Genomic DNA, 16845 nt, shown 5'->3' on the forward strand with positions numbered 1-16845 from the left:
AATAAAAAAATATTATGAATGAACTGACCAGCATAAGGGTCTGTGACATCTAATAAATTCTAAAAAATATTAATGCAGTAAAATTACTTAAATATTAATGAAGAATTAATGAAATGTTGGGTACTTGCTGATTTGTGTACCTTTTGGCGTTTAATCAACCCTTATACTTAACATTTTAAACTGTAAGTTTTTGTTAAAGAGATTTTTGTACCTTTTGGATAGATTTTCCTTTTCGTCTATTTTGCAAAGTTACATATCCGCTTTACAGATTTTTTTAAATTTGGAATAAGCAATTCTATCATTATAACCTGATAAGGTGTTAAGTCGGAACGGTAACTACCACTAGAGAGATCTTTTTAAAGAATGATTATAGTTGCGGTCCCCCAAACCATCCTCAATAACAATTTTTTTTGAAAAAGCGTTTTGAATAACATAGGAAGGTATTTGTACGTAAATAGCAAAATTAAACTGCGATTTCAGTACTTCCTTTAAGAGGAGTAAGAAAAATAAACTGCGATTGCAGTACTTCTAGGCAAAGAGGCAATGATTTTTTAATCGAACGACAATTCATTGATTTAAATAGGTTCACTCATTGATAATTTAAACGATTGCAGTACTTCCTCTTAATAGGTGCAAGAGCGTGATAGCACTTCACAGCCATGTAGAGGAGCTTTAACCACTTATTTGAGCTGAATTTTATCAAAATCGGACTAAGCGTTATAGAAATATTGGTAATAATAATTTTAGAAAGGGCCTTACTTGGGTGAGGCAAACTCCCCTCCTTATGAGGCACAGCCTCGAGGCTTTTAAAGTGCAAATCTGTACAAAATTTCGATTCGAATGACACTTCATTCATGAAAATCGGTTCACGTCTCGATAATTTGAAACGATTGCTATACTTCCTCTTAACAAGTGTAAGAGCAGAATGTCGTTTTAATGTTACGTAGGGAAGCCATAACCCTATGATCCTACCAAATTTTATCAAAATCGGGCCAAGATTTACAGAGAAATTAGAAATAATAATTTTGGAGGGGGCCTTACATAAAAGGGGGCTAACTCCTCTCCCATTCGATGTACAGCGTCGAGACCCCCAAAAGGCACATCTTCATAAAATTCCGAATCGAATGACACCTCATTCATGAAAATCGGTTCTCGCGTTTAGGCGCTACGCAGTTTACAAAAAAGGTAACAACAACCATTTTTGAAAATGCCGTTTTTGCTCATTTTCAGCAACTTTTTTCTCGAAATCTATTATATCTATGTTGTTGCGAAAAAATTACAGGCATAAAGAAGGATTGCCCTACTTTATAAAGAAAATTTGGGAATTTTATCTTTTATAGAAAAAGAGAAAAAAATTGTCAAAGTTGGGTGTTTTTCAACGTTACGCTTTTTGTGCAGTTTTTGATGATCAACCCTTATACAACTGTCCTACCGGACAGTTTTAATATCAGCTTTACCGCGGTTTAATGTAAGTAGCATGCCAGATAAAAATTAATTCTCTGGTTTTAAATAAATCCCTGAAAATCCTATTTGTATAAACACCAAAGAAAACTGTCTGCCAATGAGCACAATCAGTACTGTCCTAAAGATAAGAGAGCATTGTCCATATATATGGGCACTCCACCAAAATGGAAAGTATTAACGTTGAATAGTATTTTTTAAGTTGGTTTGAAGGTAGATATTTAAATAGAAAGAATGAGATTGGTAGGTTAGTCTTGTTGTAAGCTACGTAATGTACTCGGAGATCCGTTACAAAGTCCTTGAGACAAAGGTTAACTTCTAAATAAAGGAGGAATGATATTGTGACTAAATTAACAAATATGGAAGATCCTGGTCTTTTAAAACAAATAGGAATCTCTATTTACCGCGCAATTTTTTATTTTTATCTTTTTATTTAAAAAATAAATAAAATAAAATAGTGCGTCCACTTCTACTTATTTATAATGCTGGCGTTGCTATTAGATACGTAACGAACACAATATTTATTTTAAAAATTTGAATGGAAATTTCAATATTTAAGAAAAAACTTAATTTATTTTTTAAATTTAATTTAGAACCTGAATTTAAAACTAGGAGTAAGAAATACATCCAAATCTTCAAAATCCAAATTCGTAATGGTGATCACAACTGCATAAGTGCCAAAAGCGGCTACCTTAGGTGTAATTCTTGATTGTTCCGGTTTTATTCTGGCGTAGTTCAAGTAATTCCAAATTATTTGTTTTTTAAACTTTCATTTTAAAAGATTCGCTTTGCCGCTAATCAAAAGCGTAAAGCACATCAACATCTCAACTGCACGTGTTTTGAGGAAGTGTTCGCAGCTGTTTAACACTGCATTGCCAATCCGAAGTCAATTTGTCTCCAAAAAAAAAAAAATAGGAATGGTCTCTGTTTCCCCACATCTCATAGCTATCCCGAAATGCTCTTAGATATGCTATCCCCACTCTCTCACCATTTGGATAGTCACAAGCTGAAGACCGTGGAATTCTTAGTTTCTTTTTGCAGATAAGTTTAATTGAATCATAGGAGTCATTTTGACTCCAGATTGGCATTACACGTAAATATATCGGAGTCATTTCGACTCCTGATTGGCAATATAAGTAAATTTTCTGTTATTAACTTGACTCCAGATTATTGCCTAAATACTTATTTGATAAATTTACATAATTTTCATAGAAAGTATCAAGGCACAAAAAAGCCTCTTTCTAGAATTGTTTTTCTGTCCGAATTGAAGCAAAAACTTGTAGCGAATTGGGTAATTTCCGATCCGTGTCAACAGCGCACAGTAATTGAAAAAATAGTGAATGTAATTAAAAAAATGAAAAAGCCCCTGATCAGAAGGCAGTCAATCAGGATTCTAGAAAATACTGAAACTACTGCGATCCTAAGTTAAAGTTAATTCCTTCTGCGTGAAATGTTAAAGCCGATTTGTGGACAGAATTTGTTTTTTCGTCCTTAATTCCTATTTTTTCTCATCCTTTAATGCAAATTTTATAATTAAAATTTATATCAACATAAAAAAAGATGAAAATAAATTATGGAGTCAATATGATTCCACATTGGCAATAACTGACTGAGTTCGAGCATTGGCAATGCTGTGTTAAGTGGTAGTTCTGCGTAGCAATCGAGTGATATTAGAAAGTGAAAAGCATCATTTACGCTAAGTGTGTGAACTGTCTCTCTGAGAGGCGTAAAGAAGAGATTGAGCGCAATTTTAGGGCTCGGAGGGATGATCATCTCAAGGGATGATCTAGATATTTTCTCGACGAGGATATTATTATAATTGAGGAAATCATTGAATTCTCTTGCCTCAGTCAGCCATTACTTAGGTATATAAAGCCAATTTAAAAATTTATGAAAGAAAATATAAAATTCCATATAAAAATACATTTTTAAAGTTAATATAAATGTTTCTTCACAACTCGATAATGACTGTACGAGACAAACTCCTCCTCTACAAAGTCATCATGAGGCTGATGTTCCTCTAAGCCTGCTCCGCCTGGAGCCCTGACCTACTGCAGTAGTAACAACAAGAAACTATAGAGTTCTCAAACTTGCGACAAAACTCTCCTTGACGTTCTAAAGTAGATTTAGATTGCGTCCCTGTGTCCAAAATCGCATGCTGAAACTTCTCTCCCTACCGAATTACCATCTTTAACCCACTCTGCCGTAAATGAGCCACCTGCGATCCTTCCATTCCTAATAGACCCAAAAGGCTTAAACATAACCTTCTGTAACATTCCGTACTATAATATAATGTCCATGCATTCTTTTTGTTTAAATGTAAGGTATTTAAATTGTTTTTTTATATCATATACCTTCTATAAAAGGATAATTTTGTATTATTTGTTTTATATGAAATTGTCAATTATAGATGGGAAAGCTGTGCTTCAGCAACTCGATACAGTCGAGTTTTGTTACTTTTTTTGCTCACCTGTCAGTCTACAATAGCTCCAGAATGGAAGGTTACAACTAAGAAAGTAAGGTACCCAGCAAATGTAGTGCAACAAGTATAAAATCTCGTATCTAAAATTTTAATGTGAACTTATCTATTCTTCCTTCTACGACAATATGCAAAAGTTTACTGATAGTTCTCAACTCTATTATGAACTTAATTATGGACATTCTGAACCAAATAATCTGCATACTACATTTTCATTAACTCTACCGTTGCAAGTATTTCATTTGATTAGGACATAAATTTTAAAATCTTTTATGTTTATCTAAGAAATGTAGGTCATAGAAGGATAAAGTTTTAGCTTAACTCAGCAACTTAATATCTAAACTATATGATTGATTGTATGTTATACAAGAATTTATCATTTAGATTGAGTAATCCAGCTTATTTCATTTTGACAGTTTTAAAATGTCTAGTCTGAATAATTTAAGAAATTACTTCATTTCTGTTTCTTAGATTAATGAATAGATTTCACTTTTTCGTTTGTATTTGTCTGCAATATCAATCAATTTCATTAAACAATCCAAAGAAGTTTGTATTTAATTAATTGGCCTCTACCTCTTTGCTAAATCTAAAGCAATTGAATAAGAGGGGATGTAGAAAATTTGACTTTCAATACAGTAATATGAGAAGGGAACAAAATTGAAGTCAAATTCTCAAATACTAAACTGATTAAGATGATGTAGACGTCACAATAGTCGAGCGGTTAGATGCGAAGTCCGCAAAGATAATTCGTATTGTGGTACTGAGTTCGATTTCCGGTCTCAGGCCTTGGATTTTATTTAGGTAAAGAAAAGGAATTTACTGTTAAGTTAACGTGCTAGGGATGCAAAAAATATTAGTGCTTTGACGTAATCTTATTTTCAACTAATCCTAGATGTGACCCATGTTTGAAGAATTGTTGAAAGATTCATCCTGTTAAGAGTATGGTGAACTATCAGCTTGCTAAAGTCTAAATTCTGTGGGAAGGACCAATCATAACAGAAAGCAAACTCCTTTTGAAAATTCGTTTGAAAAGTCCGTGCAAAGTCAGAGAGATAGCACCACTGGCGCGTATCGAGGTTATGTTTAGTTAGTAGCATCTCTTGGAAGAACACACACCAAGTTTCAGCCAGATCGGTCTATTTCTTTGTGTTTGGCATTCGTTTGAATCGAGGAAGTCGATTGATTTTCAAAAAATGGACGAAAAAGAATTTCGTATGTTGATTAAACACTACTTTATGAAAGGCAAAACGCCTCAGGAGACTAAAGAGAAGCTTGATAAACATTATGGTGACTCTGCACCTTCGATTAGAACAGTTTATAAGTGGTTTCAAAATTTTCGGAGTGACGCTGAACGTTCTGGACGCCCTGTTGAGGTTACTACTCCAGAAATCATTGATAAAATCCATGATATGGTGATGGATGACAGAAGAGTGAAGGTGCGTGAGATTGCTAGTGCTGTGGGCATCTCGAATGAACGGGTACATAATATTTTGCATCAACATTTGGACATGACAAAGCTATCCGCAAGATGGGTGCCGCGATTGCTCACGCTTGACCAAAAACGAAATCGTGTGAAGTGTTGCAAGGACGGTTTGCAGCTGTTCCAGAAGAATCAGCAGGACTTTAAGCGTCGTTTCGTCACTGTGGATGAAACATGGATACATCACTACACTCCTGAGACCAAAGAACAATCTAAACAATGGGTTACCAAGGGGGGAATCTGCGCCAAAAAAGGCGAAGACCGTTCCTTCGGCCGGAAAGATTATGGCGACTGTCTTTTGGGATTCGCAAGGAATAATCCTCATCCACTATCTGGAAAAGGGTAAAACTATTACAGGTGCATATTATTCATCGTTATTGGACCGTTTGAAAACCGAGCTGCAAGAAAAACGCCCACGATTGGCCCACAAAAAAGTCCTTTTCCATCACGACAACGCACCAGCTCACACCTCAGCAGTTGTGGTCGCAAAATTAATGGAAATAGGGTTCCAACTCGTTTCACATCCCCCCTATTCTCCAGACTTGGCTCCCTCGGACTACTATTTGTTCCCCAAGATGAAGAAATGGCTGGCGGGAAAAAGATTTTATTCAAACGAGGAGGTGATTGCAGAAACGAATGGCTATTTTTCAGACTTGGACAAATCCTATTATTCGGAAGGGATCAACAAACTAGAGCAGCGTTGGACGAAGTGTATAAGCCTAAAAGGAGACTATGTTGAAAAATAAAAAAGGTTTACCCCAAAAAATTAGGCTGGTCTGGGACTGTCTGGGTGCCCTGAAGGAAATTAGTGACCAAAATAAGGTCTTTCTGGTTTGGGTACCTGGTCATTCAGGATATAAAGGAAACGAAGTGGCAGATTTATTGGCCCGGGAAGGCTCTGCGGGACACTTCGTTGGCCCGGAGCCCTGTTTTGGGGTTTCGAAGTGTGTCAAGACTGCGGCCATTAATTTGTGGGTGCAGAGTAGGTCTCAGGAGTGGTGGCTCGCCACCACTGGACAGAGACAGGCGAAGGAGTTTATTAAAGGCTATTCGCCGAGGCTGACTGCAGAATTAATCCGTCAAGGCCGTGGGGCTATCAGGATGATTGTAGGCCTATTAACTGGCCACTGCAGACTCAGAAAACACATGCATCGCATGGGCCTGGCAGATGACAGCCTTTGTAGGTTCTGCCAGGAAGAAGAGGAAACTGCACTGCACGTGTTGTGTCAGTGTGAGGGGCTTGTATGGCTAAGGATGTTACTTCTCGGGGAGGAAAAACCAAGGCCTGAGAGCTTTACCCAGGAGTCACTCTCCAGAATTAAGAGTCTAATTAAACGGACGGGTCTGGAGGGTGAGCTCTAAAAGTCGGGGAGCCACAATAGATCCAAAGGGGTCGCAGTGGCGTAGGCCTTGTGGCCTCCCTTATTTAATCTTATCTTACCCCAAAAAATTAAGTAGTTTTTATTTTTGCACGGACTTTTCAAACGACCCTCGTAAATACTTATGCTCAGTGTATTATAAAATCACTTTTTTGCAAAAAATGTTTTATATAAAGTGTAGATAATTATTGCAGAACATATGTTGCATAAACAGCCTTTATTGGTAAGACATTTAAAGTAGAAGGGATTTTAAAGTATTCTAAGATTTTAATCTCTTATAGATCAAAGTATTTGCTTGACTACAAATATAAGTCGACAAATTATGAAATTAATTTTCAGAAAGAAATGAGGATAAGAAAAATAAAAATTATTTAATAATACAAAATAAAAAATTTAAAAAAAAATTATACAAAAAAATTATTGATGAACACATGATGTTATAATTGAAAAATTGTAATGATAGAATATGGGTTTAGTCCGAAGTTCATTAAAAAAGATGTTTTTATACTGAAAATGGCTGTAATACAACCAAATTCAAAGATAAAATTTATTAGACTTATTTAATGGACTTTTTTTTTAGTTTATTCAGCAAGAAAAAACAAAACAAAATGAACAATGAAAAAATATCTTAAAATACGAAAAAACTCGGAACGGAATAGTTCATTGTGGTATTGCGATGGATTTGTAACACGGAAATCCCGAGTTCAAATCCTGAAATCCTTGGATTTTTCTAATCTATGAGGTTGTACAGCTAATGTTTGCAACGAGATAAAGATAGTTCTTTTTTTAAATAAAAGACCGGCAATGTAATGGATTTCAGATTGGCGATGACTGAAATGCAACTGGAATTAGAATGCTTGGTTGAAGTTCATAGTTTTGCTCTGTAAGTCCAGATAGGGTGGACTAACTATTGTTTGGAAGTTTGTACTAGTAAACGTTTTAATAGTTTTGCTGTGTTTTGTCATCTATTTTTTGAGTTTAATGTGGGGATTCCACGTGAGTTGACGGTCTAAGGTATAATCCCAGGTATCGTACTTTGTCCGCTTATAGTTGGGGATTACGTTGAACTGTATGGAAACGACCTTATCTCTCCTAAGATAAAGTTCCTATAAGTTCATTTTGCTTTGTCTTAATAATTTATTTATATCAATTTATGGTATAAATCCTGGAAGGCTTTATGGTGTTTTCTAACAAATGCTACCCGGTTAGTTTGGTTCAAGGTTCAGCACTTTGGAGAAGAAACGACCCGCCATCATTCTTTACCCGGTATTCTCTCATCAAACTCTCTAAGCAGACATGATTGGAGGGGATGCCCTAACTAGCCTTTGCCACAATAGACCCTCTGGGTCTGGTTGGCGCAGGCTTCTTGGCTAACCCTCGTTTAACCAAATCTAATCTAATCTCGTCTATCTTCTATCACATTGAATTGAGGTATACTAAATTTAATTCATTTGAATTAATTTAAAATGCATTACAAATTTGAAATTCATACGGCCATGAGTCTATGAACCAACCAGGTAAAATTTTGAAGGTATATATTAAAGCTTCTTACAAACTCCGTGTTTTAAGATTTCAAAAATAATTATAAGTCAAATAATTATGACGTAAGCGAAAGTAAATCTGTCACACTACATTATTTTAAATTCCTAGATTTTACCATGTATTTTAATTTTTAAGGTTCACTTAATTGAAATAAAGTTTTATTTTTCTAATTAAAGACGCATTTTTAAAGCGTATTTCTTTCTGATCTCTTGAGAAGTTAATTATTTATAACCTTCTTGAAACCTTGAAATAAAGTAAAGAGAGTAAGAGAGTATGTGTGTGTGTGCTAGTGGTGGGGGGTTCTAAGATTTAGTCTTGAAGCTCCAAATGAATGAAACAGAAGAGATTAAAAAAAAATAACCTTTGAGAACTGATAAAGTACAAGCAGAAGATAACAAAGTGTAAAAGCAGTATTTTCAAAGTTAACACAAGACACGGTATCTCAATTTTTTTTCTCTTTATTTTTTTTTTTATTTTACAGGCAGTTTGGCTGTCCTGTTGACAGATGGCAGTGCGCTAGCAAGTCCACTGCCTCTTATATAGGAAGCTTTCCACTGGTTCCAGAGAATATACGTTGTCTGCCTATAAAGAGGGGTTAGAAAATAGGAGAGTTTCCCCCCTCCGATTATTGATCCGAATTGCAAGCAACGAAAACCGTCCCACGCTAAACATGCCAGTCTAAATTTACCCGTTAAAGAGCTTCCATCAGACTTGTACACTAACATTTTAAAGCCCACAACATATCTGGCACAACTTTACATGGTCTTAAAATAAATAAGCTTACTAGAGGAGGTTATTTTATTTTTATAAAAGTAAAACAAGTTATCAAGATTTTCTTTTACTCTGGGAAAAGCGATAACTAAAAAAAAAACTAAGAAAATATATAAAAAAAAAATGAAAAGCGAATAAATCTTTAAATTTAAAAATAAATAAATAAATATATACATAATTTTTTGTGTAAGAGAGAAATTTATTATACATATTAAATTGGTTTTCTCTCAGAGAGATATGCGTCCAATTTAGAAATATTAATGAAGACTATAAGGGACCAGCAAGAAAGCGTAATACGATTGGCTGGCCCCTCCCAATCACCAGATCAATAACCGGACATGACGCATGCGCACAAGCATGCCTTATTTTAAATTGACACTCTTAGAAAACCCGCCAACTTATTTAATTCAACGAAAATACCCTAGAACAAACTTGTGTATTGGATTATAAAGAGTAAAAAATAAATAATAATTAATGAATACTCGATGATTATTAATTATTTCTTTAATAAACTATAAAATAAATCATTATCTTGGACATGAGTATTTAATAGTGTACAATTTGAACAGCCGGCATTTTTGCACCGACTAGATTCGCCGGCCTACTTGTCATCCAGATACGCGCATAAAGCCGTTATAACCTAAACTTTTAACAACCTTAATTTTTAATCTATTCTTGTTATATTTCATTAGTTATTTTAATTTGAATCATCCCATTTTTTTATTTATTTCTATTTCTCTCTCTGTATGTACGTACATATATATTTTGTTATAATCTAAAATTATTCTTATCCTCTTGATAACCTAATAGGCTCCTTCCTTGTCGTTATTAAATAATATATTATTAACGATATGCATTCCGTTTAAATTATTTCACTGTAAACTTGTAGCTCTAATTTCGAATTCGTTTAGGAAAATCTATGAAAACTATTGGGTTGCTTAATTTTTATTAAAATTTAATTTTAAAACAATTGCACGCCAAAATTTTCTTAGTTTTTTTTTTCAAAATTCACGGCTAAAATAATGATTTCATAAATCTTGATGTTCATTTCGTCACTTGATGGTGAAAAAATAAATATGAAGAAGATACCCAATGAATTAAATTGGGAAACTCACGACATATCTTTGAAAGAGCTGAACAAAAATGTGTAATAAAGTAATTTTTGAAACAACTTTGATTTTAAATCACTATTTCTGTCTATTTTTGGTTTTTAAGCGAAGAATTAACACTGTCTCTCGTGCAGGAGATTACTAGTGGTCAGTAAATACGGTCGAAGTGTACAGCTAAGCACATTTCTAATTCATTGAGGTATTGTTCTAGAACTTTAACTAAACATCCATCTGCAGAAATCTTTTTGTAATTCATGAAGTAGATTGGGATTTCATCAAACCAAAAGATGCTTTCAATCTGGGACTCTTAGTGTTTTTAAGGTATGAATAAATATGTTAATTTGTGGTGCATCAATATCTAAGGTTATTGGCGCCCGACAATTTCAGTGAATTGCCCGTCTTCATGCACTGTTCTTTCATTATAGGCTGAAAGAGAAGAACATAAAGGCGGGCAGCTGGAATCGAACTCTTGATCTCCGCGGCAGAAATCCAGTGTCCAACAACTGGGTTAATCCCTTGCGGTATTTATTACATTTAGTCTATTTTGTAAAGATGTAATACTTATTTACTTTATTTACTAATTACTTTATTAACAATTCTAGTCTATGTGACAAATAATAATAACTTTTTTGTTACGTTGTTTCAGTTTTGAAGTTCGGGACATTCATTGAAGAACTACTCAGGGTTAACAAGAAATTTAAAGAGAATATTTTAATAAGAATTTGCCAAGAATGGCCAGAGTTCATCTCTTCACTTACAGTCATTACAAATCTTTCTGGCATGTTAAACTTTTATGCGTGAGACAAATTTTTAAATATTACTACATGTAGCTTTGGTTCTCAATAATCTTATAAGTAACCAGCATAATTGCTAAATAATTTGATTTTTTTTTTAAGACAGGTCAACATATGATGTCATTGGTGGTTCCCGAAGAATGATCTCTTTCGTTCTTTCTTTGCAGACAACAATCCAACACTGGATATTGAGCTATTAGATAGTGCAGGAATTTAGACTTGAACCTGGGATCTCCATTTGGGATTCAAATGCACTAATCACTGAGCTAAACTGTAACCTCGTGGGGGTACAGAACTTAATAATCTTCATTATATCGTAAAAAATGCTGATAAACACCGTTGCGATTTGTTGCAACATTTATTGAACCATTGGACATCTATAATCTTTGGTCTTGTCTTCCTTAGAGATCCGTTTTTAGAGACAGGTGATAAGGCCTACCAATTTTTTGTGTATTTAATAATAGTAAATCTTTTGCTAAAATTTTCGGCTGACAAAAATGAACAAAGTTCCTGCAATAGCACTTTTTTAAAAAATGAAATAGCTACCGTTCCTTAAGATATAAATTTTGGAAAGGTAGGACTAGGTTAGCTGAGAAATTGGGGGTTTTTTGGGCCAAAAACATTGCTGCAAAAGCGTTACTAGGATATAAAGGCTTTCAGGATAACTGTGAATGGCCAATAAAGAGGCTATACGTTCTCGAAACAATTGATAAGCATTTCGTTCTAAACTGCTTTCAGTGCATCGAAAATTGGACTCTCATGATCGGATCATGGGTAGAAGCGAATGAGGCACTGTAAGCTCCCCCCCCCCCCAAAAAAAACGCCTAATCTATTTCTTTGCATATCTGGGAGCCACTTTTTTAGGACATTTACCCAGCAGTACAAGACTTCTCGTTTCACCTTTTTTTTTTTAGCAGCCAAGCACAAATACTTGCAAGCTATTCCCTAAAATTGGGCACCTTCAAAGCTGGAATCGTATTGGGAAGACAATGAGTTCTCCTTGGTTCTAACCTCTCAAGACATAATTAACACACGTTTAGATCAGCAACTTTGGACAATATTAGCGATTTCATTAGTTAAGAGTCAGTTTAGTCTGGTGATAACTATAGACATGAATGAATAACGGATAAGATTATGAAGATTACCAGCTGAAGGAAATCAATAACAATAGGATATTAATTTAAAAAAAAATTGAACGTAAGATTTTTAATAGAAAAAAGTTATCCTTAAACGAATATATCGCTAAACTCATTTATTTTAGGATTTAATTTAATTGTTACACAATCAATTAGGACTTTTTTTTTAAATTAAGGAAAGAATTATATAATAATGTGGAATAAAGTAATAATAGAGTAATATATAATCGTGGGAAGTATTAAATTGATTATGTATCAAAAACAAAAAGAAAATAATATTTTCAACATTAATTAAAAAAATAAAATTAAATAAATAACTAAAAGAGTAAAAATTCAAAGTTTTTGTCATATTCCTTTGAATATAATTTTGGTTCGGTGGGTAACAGTGTTTTATAATGAATTCAAATGGTACTAGTCCTTCACTGAGCGAGGGAGCGAGACAGCAATAGAGGCCGTTAGAGAGAGAGAGACAGCGACACACTGAGAGGTGGGAGAGTAAGAGAGAGGGATAGATAAAGTGGGGAGCAGGTGGGAATGGGGAGTTTGGAGGTGGATGTAGTGGGGGAATAAATGGGACTTGTTGGAGGGGGCCACTCTCAGCGAGACTACCACCTACCAAACAGCCCTCTCTACTCAGAACGCAAACACAAAATAAGGCCATACTATTACTACAAAAACTTGTACAATACATCTCTCTCCTCAGCAGTACAAATAAAAATAGTTATATAATATCTCGGAAAATTATTAATTTCTATAATTCTTTTTTTGTTAAATAATAATAATAATAAAATGTTTATTAATTTAAAAAATAATACAGTAATATAAAACATAAAAACAAAACGCAAATAATGCATGGATTTTACTCCGTCTGCATTAGTTGCAATAAAATTAAAAATTTTAACCCAAAAATTATAATGTTTAATTTAAAAACTGAAATTTTTTTTTGAACTGTTGTAAAAGTAAATTTTATAACTAATCCCAATATCAAATTTGAAAATTCTGGCGACTTTCCATTTTTAAATGTTAACCATCCATACGAGCACACACAAACTAATAAGTAAGAACAACTTTACTAAACTCGGTAAAGCTCAAAACGGATTGAATATCAAAGTTTAAAAAATTAAAGCTTAGTTTAAAAAAATGATTTAAGGCGCGTCAACTTCTACGGTTATTAGCGCCCGGAGCTTTTTTCAGTGCACTGCCGGCCTCCGGACAGTGTTCTCACGTTACAGACAACATTGTCCATCACCGGACAGTGTGATGTAATCTGGATAGCAGACCTGTGTTGAACCCTTTGTGTGCTGTAAGAAGCTCCTAGGTAGAGAAAATCTAAGGGGGCCAGCAGCTGGATTCGATCCCGGGATCTCCGCGGGGGAGTCCAGTATGCTAACCTCATAGCTAATCCCTTCCCATTATGAGTTCAACCAATCTGGATAGCAGACCTGTGTTGAACCCTTTGTGTGCTGTAAGAAGCTCCTAGGTAGAGAAAATCTAAGGGGGCCAGCAGCTGGATTCGATCCCGGGATCTTCGCGTGGGAGTCCAGTACGCTAACCGCATAGCTAATCCCAGTCTGGTCTCTCTTCAAAACGAATAAATCTTTCGCCTTTTACTTAGTTAGTTTTAAAAACAAAACGAGATAGTTAAACAAGATTGATTTTTGCTCAATATCGATTCTAATGACTTGGGTGGCCAGAAGGAAAGCTGAAGAGACTCTGAAGAGATTCCATGATTTGGAGGATGACTTCAGGTGATTAGGAATTAGAGCATGGTAGGCTGAAGACAGACAAGTATGGTAAGTAATTCTGGAGGAGGCCCTGGCTCGAATAGGGCTGTAATACAATGCAGTAAGTAGTAAGTGGTAGGCAGAAATAAGTAGAAACAAAACAATTTAACGGTATGAGTTCAACCAATCTGGATAACAGACCTGTGTTGGACCCTTATTATCTTCAGTAGCAGGCACCACAATGCCAAACAAAATGCTGTGCGGAGTAGAAAGACTAGGAATGAAAAGCCATACCAAGGACCGATAGAAGTTGGGAAATACGATATGCCAGGGGTCCGAATAAAAATTAAGAAAAAGATCGGCGAGATGCAGTGCAAAGTGGACACCTGAATCCGGACGAGGAGTTAGTCAGGTAAGTTCGAGTGAGAGTCAAGTCAGCGTCAAGAAGAATCACGTGCTGATGAAGTTATTTAGCAAAGAGACCGAGTTAAATCATTTTCTGTTGGAAACGTTTTAGTTAAATTAATTTGCATTAGTGTTCTTCCAAAATGTTAGCTTTTTTAAAATTTTTCTCTCAAGTTTGCGTAATGTTTGGTTTTATTTTACTATTAGTTCTCTTATTACTCTTGCCATAAGAATTTCTGTATTTATGAACATCTCAGAACAAGCTGTGCTTAGCATTAAGCAGTTACTAAGGACTCAAAGGCTTAACCTGACTGCAGTATGTAATTTAGGCTTCTAAAGTCCTCTCCACCACAATGCCTAGGAAATATTTATTATTTATTTACTGCAGTTCATTTACCGATTCTTCGTTTGAGAGGGGAAGGATTAAAATAACCTCTTCTTTAATACTGTGCAAGAAACAAAAATCCATAGATTTTATGATTCGACAATTCAAAGGTTTACATGCTGACATCTCTTAACGAATCATACTGGCAATCCCAAATAGTCATTTCATGCGTTGCTTTCATCAGAATTCTTTCTTCTACAGACAACCTTTTCTTGCTTGTTCATTCTCAACAAACTGGACTTGATAAATGACTAGATAATACCAATTACCTTCTTTATTAAACAATTAAACATGCATATCCAGAACTATGAGCTTTCCTTCAACGAAAAGATGAAGAATTACAGCACTTTGTGTTTGTGCATCTGCGATAACCTCATTAACACAATGATCTTAAGATGAAAGGGAACATCTGGAAAAAAGATCCCTCTTCTTCCAAATCTTCTACCTCTCCCTTAAAGACAGGTTTGGATAACCCTACTGGAAGAAAAACCAAGAACTAGAACTAATAGGAAATCCACAAGAGTTATTCTTTTCTACTTTAAATATTATCAGTCAAAGAATGTCTAGATAGTTTTCTAGGGTTCAAGAAGACATCCGAATCTACATAAATACACGAACAGTTAGGCAGCTCCATTGCATGCTGAATGTGGATAGAAAGAGTCGATCTGTCCTAGAAAGCTCCAGCAGAAGCTAATGTGGGATCAGAAAGGCTTTTTAAAATCACTTTTTAAGATCTAAATTCTGGTTGAGCAATCCAACGGCTAAGTGTAAGGAAGACCACTGCAAAGTTCAGATATTTTCAAGCAGGTCTGTGGCTTGTTCTGGTTCTTACCTGAATCTTAAAGTATTTAAAATTTGGAATAAGACTCACATGACTTACATTTTATTCTACAATTCTCAAGATATAATTTTTTTCAAAAATGATGCTGATAGAAATAATGTTCATCTATGATTCTGCAAAAAAGATGCCAAGTTAAAAGAAAATCATTGCAGCCAATAGTGAGAAAATCACAATTAAGTGAGTGGAAAAAAGACTCATTAAAGTGGTACCTGAAGGATTTCCTTCGCAGTCAGTGAAAGCTCCAATGAGGGAACTCACTCGAAATATTTAGTCTTAGCTTCCTGTGATTTTCTTTTTTTTGAGCCAGTGTTTAAATATTCACCAGTTTTGAAACCCCAAGAATTATGTACTTTTGGTAAAAACTCATGAAAACCTGAGGTTTTTATCATCTACTCAGATTGTATCTCAAAAGATGCAGAATATTTTGTAATTTTTAGTTGTAGGAAAATTACTTTAGATAGAAAATAATTAATAATAAAATAAATCAATTCTCCAAATATTTATTTTGTAATGGATCTTTATTTCTGTAGGTGATTGTATAACAGGAGAGCAGTATATCACAGAGCTCTATGAAATAAACGATGAGTTCTAGGTGAGTTGCGTGCTATTCTGGTATCCTGCCATTTTTTTCTTGGTACCTCTTTCTCTATTGTTTTTTCTTCACTTCTCGTTGTTTTTACTTTTAAATATCACTTTTAAAAGTAAAAAAAAAAATGAAAAACATATTTGTGAGTTTTTTTTTCTCAAAATTGATTTTATTTTATCTATTTTAATTTCATTTTCAGCACAGCAAATTTCAAATTAAAACAATTTTTATTTGTAATTTAAATAAATATTTAAGACGAGCAATATGAAAATAGGGAGAAAAGGATGGGGGGATATGATGAGAAAGAGAATGGGTTACGTTTGAAATTTGTTAATACAAAGCGGCGGCGTTGGAGGCGGTAGACGGTGGCGGCAGTTTGGAGGCGGCAGCACACTTAGTGGAGAGGGTGGCGTACGAAGAAGAAGGAGCAAGGATAGGCAGGAAGGGTGGACGATATAGATGAGTGGAGTAGTTTTGTTCCGCTCTGCAGTGAGTATATATATTAGTTAGGTGGTTGCTAAGCAACTGAGGCCAACCAATGAGAATGCTAGCTCAGCTATACACCGTTTCCAACACCCACTTTCGAAATGTTCGCCTCCGCGCACAATATCATCTAATACAATAGAAAATTGTCATTTTCCCAGCCCAGACTTTCGGATTGTTTCGGATATACTACTCCTCCAGCGTGTTACACCAAAATCATTGACTTGGAATCCTTTTCGTACAATTTTCTAAAATTAAAAATTAAAAAAC

General features: G+C 34.8%; 1 long non-coding RNA gene across 2 annotated transcripts in view; it reads left to right on the forward strand.

Moving 5' to 3' along the window:
* The window catches only part of LOC141455433 (uncharacterized), a 33892-nt gene extending 20930 nt beyond the window's left edge, over nt 1-12962 (forward strand). For both annotated transcript variants that reach the window (XR_012459267.1, XR_012459268.1), the window contains exons 3-6: nt 10433-10542; nt 10647-10742; nt 10868-11018; nt 11122-12962. This is a non-coding gene — a long non-coding RNA (uncharacterized lncRNA). The remainder of the gene's footprint in view (nt 1-10432; nt 10543-10646; nt 10743-10867; nt 11019-11121) is intronic.
* Nucleotides 12963-16845: the final 3883 nt, after the last annotated feature.

Source organism: Rhodnius prolixus, unplaced genomic scaffold, assembly GCF_049639745.1.
Source record: "Rhodnius prolixus isolate KJV_2025 unplaced genomic scaffold, Rpr scaffold_4, whole genome shotgun sequence".
Lineage (NCBI taxonomy): Eukaryota > Metazoa > Arthropoda > Insecta > Hemiptera > Reduviidae > Rhodnius > Rhodnius prolixus.